We start from the raw sequence: 12,705 nt of genomic DNA on the forward strand, positions 1-12,705 counted from the left end.
GTGAACATGTCATTCTGAGTTTTTTTTTCCTCCTCCTAATCTACCAGCCTCTGGACATGTAAAGCGCTGCGTTGAATTTGCACCTGCAAGAGGAGAAAGGAGGTAGTTTTCAAAAGATACTTTCAGAGAACAAGTGATGCCTTTGTCATGAAAACAGGGCAATTCATTAGTCACTGCACGTGTTCTTTCTGTTAACAATAGCATTTTGCCTCTTATACGTTGCTACTATTGGTGTGGGACCATACACCGGGGCAACAGAATTCATGCATGGCCCTGGGCACAGTTGCCCTAATTCATTCATTCGCGGCCCCCCATAGGCAAGGCAAGCCCTGGGTGCCACAGAAGAGGCCGCAGGCCTTAATGTCGCACACAACCCCTGCACTAACATGCCCAGGAACGAGCAGTGCCAAACAAGCACCGTGCCCTCCCAAGACAAACCACTGGCGACCACTTGGGACTGGGGGGGCTTCGGCTTCAGCGTTAAGAATAGTTCCTGGCTAGGGGAAAATGTTTGCCCACTTGACCGCCTGTGCACTGTCCTCCTCTCCTTTCTCCTCTTTTCGCTCAATGACTCACCTCCTTGCTCAGTGAACTTCCCCCTTGCAGGTGTCCACGGACAGTTGGTGGGGTAGTGATGGCATCACCCGATAAACTGCATGGAGCTCACGGTAAAAGCGGGATGTATGGGGGCTGTGAACCGACCCCATCATCTCCCTGATTTTTGGTATAGCTACCTGAGCACCTTGATTTTTGTGTGACACTGCTCTGTGTCCCTGAGATAGTCTCTTTCCGTCATGGCCCTGGAGAATTTGTGTAGGTATTTGCATTCCTTTTTTTGGAACGTAGTTTTGCCATAAAATTTGTCTCCCTAACATGTAATGAGGATCCAGTACCTCACATTTCGGACCATGTGAGCTCGTCTGCAAATCTGGGACTTGCGTGTATCTTTGTAATGGTGGACTCTGGATGGTCGCTTGGGATGGTGCACTGTGCTGATGGTCATTCTGTTGCTGCTGGTGACCAACAGGAAATGACTTCAAAAGTTCCAGGGCTTTTCCTGCCCACTTGCCTAGTGCATCGGAGTAGAGAGTGTTGTCCAGAGCTGTCACTAGGGGCATGTGGGTAGCGGTCCTGGAGGCCAATACGTCAAAAATTGCTATTCCACAACACCTTTAACTGGGATTTACATCTCAATTTAAGCGCTACTCCACTGCGAGTAGAGTACAGAAATTAGATTAAGGCTCTAATAGAAAAAAACCAGTTGGTTGTGTGGACGGATCCTTTTTTTTTTTCCCAAATTAATTGAGTAATCCAAATAACTGACTAATGTAGACCAGGCCTCAGAGTTCTTGTTTTCCTCTCTGTCCTATCCTTCATAGAAAATATATCTCTGCTCGTTGCATGTGTCCAGCTGCTATATGTAGTCACAGTGCTTAATTTTGCATAGCTGATTTCTGGCACGTCGCCTTGGGAGTTCATAGCTCTGGCACTTCTGGCCTTGCTGTGTCGTTATGAAAGTAGAAAAACTGCTGAAGCCCCAGAACCTCTTTTATATACAAATTAAGCACTGAGCGTTCAACCCTTCATTTCTCTTCTACTCCTCTTTATCTCCTCCTGGTGAGCAGTGGATTTCATGCCTCTTCCAAACCCCTGTTTTTTCCCCTTCTACCTCTCATGTCCTTTATTGGAATTAACAAGAGGGAAAGGACAAATGGAAAGAGAGACAGAACTTAAATCAGTAGAAGAAGTTCCTATGGGTAAGGACTGTACTGAAGACTTAGGGCCACAGTTCCTGGCTATGCCATGACTAGCTGGATGTGCACTCAAAGTAGAATAACCAACGATGTAGTAGTAGTCGCAGCTGGGCCTCCTGGTGTGTTACTTATATTGAACAGCTTATTTAGACCTAGCAGACTGCGGCTGAATTTGTTCGGCAATATTTGATTTTGGGCCACCCTTTGGAGTTTCGGAATCTCCCCTGTTCAGCAGTAGAAAAAAAATGTGGTGAGCCCTTCTCCTTTTAGTCACCACTATCCCTCTACTGCTCTCTGTTTAGCCAGACTTACCTTGTGTAAAGATCCATGTCCATTTGGTTGTTGTGCCTGACATGTATTTACTAGGTCTTTCTCTTTATTTAGAGGGCATTTCCATGCTATCTGTCTCTTGGCACCTAACAAATATTACTAAGTATACATTTATTTGGAAACAACTCCAGTGCTCTCGCACATGTACAAGCCCTTGCATATTGGGGCATTTCGAGTAGAGACACGCAATGTTAAAGGACCAGAAAGTGTTCCTGAGCTGGTATAAGGACCTAGAACACCAGCTAGCACTTTCAGTGAGCTATATTAATTAGGGACCAGTAAGAAAGGAATAAATTGTGTGAACAAAAAAAAATTCTGTCCTGGGCATTGGGTAAAGGAGGTCTTGATGGAGACTCAGCTCCCCAAACCTCGGCTAATGCTCCCTCTCGCTTCCAGTTTTTTGCTGCCTCAAGTGGCCAAGTGAAAAACAACACAACAAAAGATACGTTTCATTCTTCAGCACTCTGAGAGGTACTGGGGGACCCACCGCCAACTGTCCCGAATCATAAGATCATAGATCCTGACATGCCACCCGCTTTCATTATTCACCCTAAAGCCCGCTTCTTCGCTGGCTTTGGAGCTGCCTTTGTCCCGCTGCATGATAGCAGTTCTGGCCATGGCAGCTTCAGCGTTCTGCTGGGTGGCCTGTGGCTCAGGGCTTGTGCTCGAGGCCAGATAGTACAATCCTCGCGCACAGTTGGGTTGCATGGCACGTGAGTTGTGTGTGGTGCGTGGTTAAGGTCGAGCTCTAGAGTCCAGCATACGTGCACAAGTGAATCCGTCTCGTGAGCAAGAGGCTTGCCTCGCGCTCTCAGATGCCGCAAGAGGTCATGGCAGCATCGCAGAGGGGGAGGGCGGGGGCGCGGGGGATGGTGCGCGATAGTGGGTGAAGGGTGGCAGGGCTAGGACGGCCGGTGTGAGACAGGGGTTACAGCTTGCGCAGCCCAGGGGCGCGAGAGGTGTCTAGGGAGAAGAAGGAGTGGAGGATATGTGTAGAAAGCGGAAAGAGCTCCTTGCCACTAGGCCTTGGAGATTATTGTCAGCAAAAACACTCGCACTCCATGCGTCCCATCTAGGACAGGACCTCGTCATATCTACTTAAATAGAATACTAATCTTATCTCTTCACCACCATATTTTCGGTGCATGTACTTCTACCCATATGTTTTAATCTCTAGTCTGCATAGGCACTTGTAACCACTTTGCCGAATTGTTCAACCTCCTTCTCCTTGCAATCTTCTAGTCCCATAACTGATCTACACCTCCAGATCTCTCTCTGAGACCGCGAAGCTACACTAGACCAATAATATCCTAGAGCTCTTACTAGGTGACTCATCATACTCTCTCTGTTCATTCAACGTCTGTGTCGTTATAACGGTCTTAGCACCAGTCGAGTACCATCATTTTATTCGCGATCATGTGTTGCCAGACATTGAATAGACCCTACTTGCTGACTGTGAGTAGATGCAATACTACGTATAAAGTCTCCCGTGATGACACGTTCTAAAAATGCTTTATGCAGACGTTCTTTTCAAATATTATACTGAGGATCAAGTGCAGATAAACTGGACAGTTCCTCATATCCACGTGAAACAGGATAAAATGCGACAATCAAAGCTCACGGGATATTAGTGTAAGAAATGAGGCTAATATACTAAATCCTGTGTTAGTGTGTCTGTGTGGGAAGAACTTATAAAACCGTGCGCACCTTACTCTTCATGCTATTAGACTCTTAAGGGCCTCTGCAGCAAATAAAGCTTCAGGACCAGACTCAAAAAGAAACTCTGAGCTTCAGTTAGTCTGCAAATTTGACACCATCAGCTCAGATTTAACAAGCTGTGAATGGGCTATACAACTACAAAACCAGTTTCTCCTCCCTTGATTTTCACACCTCAACTGCCAGAACAGGGTCTTATCCTCCCTGACTGAACTAACCTCATTATCTCTAGCTAGCTTGTATATATATATACCTGCCCCTGGAAATTTCCACTACCTGAGTCTAATGAAGTGGGTATTCACCCACGAAAGCTCATACTCCAAAACGTCTGTTAGTCTATAAGGTGCCACAGGGTTCTCTGCTGCTTTTACAGATCCAGACTAACATGTCTACCCCTCTGATACCTATCATTATAGTATCTTTACTTTTTAAGTATATCTATCCTATGATATAAGGAAATGCTATTTTACAAACAAGGTTCTGAGGCACAGACAAAGATTTTAAAACATTGAGGCATATCATGTCTATTGAGTTCAGTATCAGAACAGCAAATTGAACCTGGGTCTCCTGCAATGCAAGTCTAGCACCCTAACCCCTTGTCCGTCCCTACATCTTAGAATTGGTTAGGATGCAGTACTCCCATATGCTAGTCCCCTGGGATCTTTTGTTAGCTATTTAAGTACCTCCCAGTCTCTCATTTATATACACCAGACCATTTTATTCATATGGTGCTTCAACTTTCCACCCCGTTTTTTAGATTGAAAGATTTTCAGGACACGGCTTGTGCTCTCTATGTTGGCACGTATTGGAAGCTATTTTGATAATAAGTCAGCCTAGGCAAGAACATGATTTTCTAAATACTTTTCCAGGGGTGCTGGAACAATTTGTATAGTGGGGGTGTTGAGAGCCATTGAACCAAACTGTAAAACGTGTCTATAACAGAAACTACTTCAAGCCAGGGGGTGCCGCAGGATTCCCCTGCCCCCAAGCCTAGTTCCAGCACCTATGCACTGTTCACATATGATCAGTCCATCAGTGCTGATTAGTTGAATCGTGTAAGAATTCTTTGGCTATGAATGAGTGCTTTTTCTTTATTCGCTGAGCTCTGTGGGCACACATGGTTCTTTACGAACACTCAAATGACAATTCCACACCCTGGAGGCCTGACAATTAAATTAGGCTTTACATAGCAAGAATGACAGATACTTGCAGGAGTAGGGAAAGCATGAGAGGACCAGAGTTACAACAGTGAAAGATAATCAGATGGCCCTGGTTTTGTGTGCAGTTTTAGTTCAAGGAGAGAACACACTGAAACTTACACTTGTGCTTAAGGTGGCATAGAGGGATTCTTTCAGACACAGATATTTGCAATGCTAATCCTTCAAGGTACATGTAACATATCCTCAGCTAAAAATGCAAAGAGTTAACATGTTAGCCATTTAATTCAGTCACTGAAAAGGGTAATTAATTCATATATTATACCATCATTTGCCTCAGGCTATTCATTAGCATGCAAAGAATATGTTTGGTGTAGTTGAATAAGCAACATATTTTCTCTGAACTATATTCAAAGGAAAAAAAACTGAGTCAGCCACATGTATCACTGCCAACTTCATTGGATTATCCTCTTTTTTGTGCATGTTTGCTGCGGGAAGTAACACCCTTCTTTGTTTAAAAAGCATTCAGAATAGATTACTCAAAAGCAGGCGCTCCTGGCAAAGTCACCTTCATGCCTTGTAACCCACACTGCATAAGTGCTCCAATTCAAGAGGACAGGGGGATCTTCTAGACTGGAAGCTTGATATTGCATCACAGTATAGGTTGATAGGGCTAGATCCTCAGCTGGTGTAAATCGGCTAGATCATTGGGAAACTAGTGGCTTGTGGTTCTGATTTTAAAGTCAAAAGAGACAATTATGACAATGTAAAAGCAGCAAAGTGTCCTGTAGCACCTTATAGACTAACAGAAGTTTTGGAGCATGAGCTTTCGTGGGTGAATACCCACTTCTTTGGATTCATGTATTCACCTACGAAAGCTCATGCTCCAAAACTTCTGTTAGTCTATAAGGTGCCACAGGACTCTTTGCTGCTTTTACAGATCCAGACTAACACGGCTACCCCTCTGAATTATGACCATCTAATCTGACTTCATGCATACCACGGGTTGCAGAACTTTGGGCAACAATATATATATTAAGCCCAATAAACTTGTGATTGAATTAAATCTCTTTTAGAAAGATGTCAAGTCTTGATTTGAAGACTCCACGTAATGGAAATGTATCACCACCTCAAAAGCAGGAAGTTTGCTTTCAAGTGTGGCATCAATCCAACCTTTTGTTTCTACCTGAAGGCTTCTGAACAATACAGTTTAGGCTAACTGTATTTTTGCTTGCCTCACATTATTTCCATATTTTTTGGTGAAGGCTGTGGTGCAGCTGAAGTCCAACCTGCCTGCATCTGAGCCTGCAACACATAGCAGAAAAAGGGAAATCTGAGGTTTTTCAGATCCATTTGCTTCCCAGAACAAGGAATATCAGAAAGAAAAAAACAACAACAGGGAAACACTTGTTTGCGTGTTTGTTTTTTCTGGCTCCAGTTCTGGGAATCATATGAATTTGAAAATCTCAGCTTTCATTTTAAAAAAGCTTTTATCTCTTCTGGTTGTGTAGAAAAGCTTGGGACCATGAACAGAGGAGCAATCCTGAAGCTTCAGAAACCTGAAAGCAAATAAAATAAACTCCAAATTTAATATTTTAAACAATCTCATGTTTTTAGGGGGCCTAACTCATCTTTGAATACATGGGGTTGACAATCATGTAAATTGACGTTTCTAGGCCAAAGTCATGGGCATTTGTTGTTGCTGAAGTCCAAGAGATACAGGACATATTTAAGGAGGATTCTAGAACCTTTGTTAAGAAAGTTCAAAATCAAAGTAAGTTGTTTAAGAGAGAGATGTCAAATGTGAAGTTTGTGTGTATTTCAGACTAAAACTTTGCATCTTTTATCCCAGGTCTGAAAGCATTTTACAGTGGCATTATCCATCCCAATTTTACAGATGGGGAAACCGAGGAACACCGTAGTTAGTGTCAACATATTCAGAAGTGGCCTTTGATATGGGATCCCTCTGGAAGAATGGATTTACTGCTGGAGCTTCCTCTCCTGGCTGAACTTGGCATAGAAGCCTCTCAAGTCCCTTACTGATAGTAACTACAGCCCTGTAGTGGGCCCCTCTTCTTCTGACTCAGCCCTCTGACCAGATCACTTTAACACCTCTCACCTGCCAAGTTAGTGTCCCAAAAAGTGGCACACCACTGGTCATCAATCTGACATCCTCTGCCCATCCAGGGCTCCTATTCCATTCCATTCTGCTGCCAGAGTAGTGGCCCCCAGGCTTCCCCTTGGAGGCTGAACCACATTCAAAAGTGGTGCACAACCCACAACGAAAGCAGCTTCTGGCCTTTCCCTCAGGCTTAAACTTGTAAACCATCCTAAATCTTTCCTGGCTTTCCATTCTTCTGCTGAACACTTACCTCTCTGGAGTCTTGCACCTAGTCTGGCTTCTCCACTTCCACCTGTAGTTGGCCTTCTTTCAGGTCCATTCCCAGAGGTCTTCTCCCAGGCTGCCTTCTCCCATCAGGGCTGGTTCCCGAGTGGGAGTTCTCTCCTGATGTTCCTCTTCAGTTGAATGCCTCCCTGGGCAGTCCAGGTCCTTCCCTTTAAAGTTGTTTATATATCTCTGGGATCTGCTCTCTACCACACACAGAGGCACGCCACCATTCCTTCCCTCTCTCCTTGTAGCTCCCTTCCCAACTAGCTCCTTTCCTACCTGGGCTTCATCTTTAATCAGGCCTGGCCCATGCTCCAGGTGCAGCCAGGCAGGTTAATTGGCCTCTCAGGAGCAGTAATGGACCAGGCTCACACCACAATTCCCCCCATAAGACACCTTAGGACTGTTTTGGGGGGTTAGGGGGGATACTTAGCTCCCAGTTATGCATGGAATGACCTCTCTTTGCCTGTCTCCCTCTTCACTCGCTTCTGCTCTGTCACCCATGAGAAGAGAGATGGTGTCCAACCTGCCCCTCTCCTCTCCCCCACACTCTTAATGGAAAGAGGCCAGACCATGTACATGCCTGTGACCAATTACATGATCTTTTCCAGTTCTCCCCTTCTCCACAAAAATTTGATGTTCATTTGTCACGTGGAAATTACACTGCATAGACAGAGCCATGCCCTGCCTCGTTGAAGTCAGTGGAGCTCCCTGTAGACTCAGGGGTCTTCCTACACAGAGTAACCTGCAGGATAGAGGCATTCAGTTGTACGCTTTTGGGGGAAAGGATCTTGTTTCTAGGAAGCACCTATCACAGTTTTGAGTGCTCAACTATTTATATTATCACAAAAGTCACTCATTATGTAAAGAAAACTCTACCCATCTTCAAAGTAAATTTAAATATATCTCAGCTTGAAGTGTAACGAGAGAAAGTACAGATAACCCCAAGCACGAAAATATCACGAGTCAGCCCCCCACTCCCCACTCCCCCTGCCCCAAAAAAGCAGCCATGAGATTTACAAAGAAATAACAGTTGGGGCCATTTGTATTTGTCACCTTTTTTTAGCTTTGAAGTTGCACTTAAGTCACATTTCAAAGTCTAATCCACAAACATAAGCACTAGAAACACTTTTCTTTAAATGAAAGCTGAGATTCTCATGTAATCATCTCCTTCCAGAAGCTGGGGCTTAAGACAGACACTAAAGACCATGAGCCTCATAATAAAATCATGAGAGTTGGTAAGGTTGAGTTCACCTACCCAATCACAGACTTCAGCAGTAAGTTACACTGAGAAGGTTTTTCCAGTGTGAACACCCAGTTCAGTTCTGTCAAAAGTTTTCCTTTTGGCCTGGAACATCACATCCACGGCCTCAATCCAAATATGAGTTAGATTCTAAATGTGAGCATCTTTTTTAATCAAGAAGTTATGAAAAAATCCTGTGGTTCAAGAGTGACTTTTTTGCTCTCAAACAACACAGGATAAACATGAAAGAGTTTTGTTTTGTGCATATGCATAGTTTTCCTGAGTGAGGAATACAGTCACAACTCACTGGGAGGGCAGGGGAGGGGATCAGAAATCATATATTTGTGCATGCACAGTATGCTGTTTACTCTCAGTCCACTACAGTAGAACCTCAGAGTTATGAACACCAGAGTTATGAACTGACCAGTCAACCACATACCTCATTTGGAACCAGAAGTACACAATCAGGCAGCAGCAAGGGGGAAAAAAGCAAATACAGTACAGTACTGTGTTAAACATAAACTACTAAAAAAATTAAGGGAAAGCAGCATTTTCTTCTGCATAGTAAAGTTTCAAAGCTGTATTAAGTCACTGTTCAGTTGTAAACTTTTGAAAGAACCATAATGTTTTGTTCAGAGTTATGAACTTTCAGAGTTATGAACAACCTCCATTGCCACAGTCTTTGTAACTCTGAGGTTTTACTGTGCCCTAAGTTTCATTGTAAGGTATCGACTGCACATATGCAAGTGCTGGCATAGAAAGTTGGAGGGATGAAGCATCAAGCTTCCATCATTGTGCAAGTGCCGTTATCTACACTATAGACTACTACTGACATACTATTGCTACAGTAAGTTACGAAGCAAAATCCTATCCTACTCCCATTTCAATTAACATGATCATATGCTTCTAGTGACACAGGGCTAGCAGTGAAATGACTATTACAAATGCAAATAGCCACTTGTGAACTTATAAAAAAAGCTTTGTTAAATTAATCAAAGTAAATGCTTAGTTATTACCGTTATACAGTGTACTCTAGTTGTAGTCAGAGCAGCAAATCAGTTCAATTCATAGCATTCTGTAGCTTTGAGGCAGCATGATGTAATAAATAAAGCATTGCATGGGAAGTCTAGATACTTGGGATCTATTCCTGATTCTGAGCATGGCTGACTTGGTGACCTTACGTAAGTCAGCATTACCTCGCTGTCTCAGTTTCCCAATCTGTAAACAGGAGGTAATGATACTGATATCTCTTTTAAAGCACTTTAATATCTACTAGCAAAGAGAGCTAGGATATAACTACAGAAAAGTATGTCAATCACTAAAGCGGTCACTTCTATAAGGCTATATCTACACTACTGCAGAAGTTGACCTATGCTATGCAACTCCAGCCATGTGGCTAATGTAGCCGTAGTCAACGTACCTTAGGTTGAGTTACCACGGGGTCTACATCCCATGGGGTTGACAGGAGAAAATCTCCCATCGATTTACCTTACTCTTTTCGTCAGATGTAGAGTACAGGGGTTGACAGGAGAGCAATCTGCAGTTGGTTTAGTGGTATTGATCTCAGAGCATCTATCTCTGCCGCAGTGTAGACCTGCCATAAGTATAAGCAAGTAACAGTTTTATCTGAGCTTCCACTACTTCCTTGCAGGACATTACATACCAATGCCTATCTTGTAAAAACCTACAGCAGACTACCATCAAGAGCCACATATGATCAATTCCTAGATAATCCCTTCTTTCGCACTACCAAAAATTTCCTACTAACCAAAGACATATCAAGTGCAAGGGATGGATACTGGAATGTCAGCAGCAAGAGAATCATCACAGTCAATTACAACAAAAGGAAAAGCCCATCTGATCCCATGAAGTAAGGAGTCTTCTTCTGCCCCACTTGAGGATCAATCAAGTCCTGCCCAGTGGAGATGCCTTCGTGGTGGGCAGCGCAGTCAACCCAAAATACCTCCTACAATGCTCCAGATAGCTGCCTGACACAAAGAAGTTCTATTCTGCAAATATTATTGTATTTGGTGAAGTGATGGGTTGATGAGCTAGGTGGGGTGGAGCTTAGGTGGGAATTTTCTGCAGTAAATTAGCTACTATATTAGATTTTTGTATTTATCGCTATATTGAATTTTGTGAAGTGTCAAGAGACAGATTGCTGCTATAAAAATCCAAACAAACAAGTAATAGATGAAACCAGACAGTCACTTCAATGCTGATGAAAGCAACATCAGTCAGAAGAGAAACAGCCAGGCCCTCATACTGAGGGAACATGACCCCAGCCTAACAGGCACTTCTGTGGCAACCACTACTGATTTGCTACAAATTGTTCATACAGCTAGCCTATGCTATTTGACGTTTGTACTTTAATTGCCCCATCCCTGCACCCACTTGCTTCATCCATCTCTTAGCACTTGTCTGTAGGTCTCAAACCTGCAAGCACTTAAGCAAGTGTTTAACTTTATGCACTGCAAGCAGCCCTATGGAACGGCTTGTCGCCTGTCAAGTAAAACAGGGGCATAAACCTGGCCAAGCTCAGGGTCTCAGACTGTAACAAAGTCTTTGGGCAGGGATGCTTTGTTTGTACAATACCTAGCATGACAGAGTCTAGGGTTGCCAGTCCTCCAGGATTGTCCTGGAATCTCCAGGAATTAAAAGATTAATCTTTAATTAAAGATCATGTCATGTGACAAAACCTCCAGGAACCAAAATTGGCAACCTGGTCTGGTTGCTGCTAAATAATAATAAAAGCTCCAGAGATGGTGACTCTTACAAATGGAGACATGCACTGAACAAGAAGATTGTGGGATGTTAGTCTGCTACCTTCCATACATACATCCTGGCCAAAGTTTGCATAACAAATGCACGTTTATTCCCACAGAACACACAAGAAAGTTTCACCCTTGGCTCTGATAGTGGTTTTATCTTGATCCTCATTAATATTTGAAAGAACGCTGCATAACATTTTTAGCTGTCATCACAGGACTTTATTACGTAGTTCTCACCAGCATTTATACACACAATAAAAGTGGCCTGGTTCAACCGTATAACAAGACTATAACAATAGTGACACCTACTGGCAAATGTGATAACTGCTCCTTCCCACAAAATTTAAGTCTATTTAATAGGATAAGTAAATCCAAAACAAGTGCACAAAAAAATGGAAGGCACACCAAAAATTGAGGAAGATTAATTCATTATAAAGAGTTACCTAATACTGTGCATATTTTGAAATATTAGCTGGTCTTTGCTTTTACATATTCTTTTTTTAGAATTTTCATGGGTGGCAAGTGTACCCCCTGTTCAGGGCGTCTAGCCCCTGCCCCACCCCTTTCACCCAAGGCCTCACCCCGCTCCTCCTCTTCTGACCCCCCAAGCCCCAGCCTGCTCGCCAATGCCCAGAGCAGCCCCAAGCCCCAGCTGGCCTGCCAGCACCCAGAACTGTCCAGAGTAGCTCTGGACCCTGGCCAAGCCCTGAGCCCAGGCCACCCAGAGAAGCGCTGAAGCCTGCCATGGCCCAGCCTGGCCCCAGCACTGCAGCGGGGACAAGGCCAGCTCCAGAAGCCAGCGAACGAAGCAGGTGCTTAGGGTGAATAATGGAAAGGGGTGGCATGTCAGGATCTATGATTCTATGATTCGGCGACAGTTTGGCGGTGGGTCCCTCAGTCCCTCTCAGAGTGCTGCTGAAGAATGAAACGTATCTTTTTGTTGTTGTTGTTTTTCACTTGGCCACTTGAGGCAGCAAAAAACTGGAGCGAGCAGGGAGCATTAGCAGAGGTTTGGGGAGGCTGAGTCTCCATCAGCCTCCTTTACCCACTGCCCAGGACAGATTTTTCTTTTTGTTCACAGCAATTTGATTCCTTTTTACTGGTCCATAATTTAATACTAGCTCACTGAAAAGTGCTAGCTGGTGTTCTAGTGTCTTATACCAGCCTCAGGAACACTTCTGTCCTTTAACATTTGCGTGTTCTTCTAATGATAATTCCCAATATGCAGGGCTGTATATGTGCGAGAGCACTGGAGTTGGTTTTCCAAATAAATTGTATACTTAGTTATATTTCTGTTAGGTGCCCAAGAGACAGATAGCATGATGCCCTCTAAATGAAAGAGAAA

Source organism: Chelonoidis abingdonii, chromosome 1 (genome assembly GCF_003597395.2).
Source record: "Chelonoidis abingdonii isolate Lonesome George chromosome 1, CheloAbing_2.0, whole genome shotgun sequence".
Taxonomy (NCBI): Eukaryota; Metazoa; Chordata; order Testudines; family Testudinidae; genus Chelonoidis; species Chelonoidis abingdonii.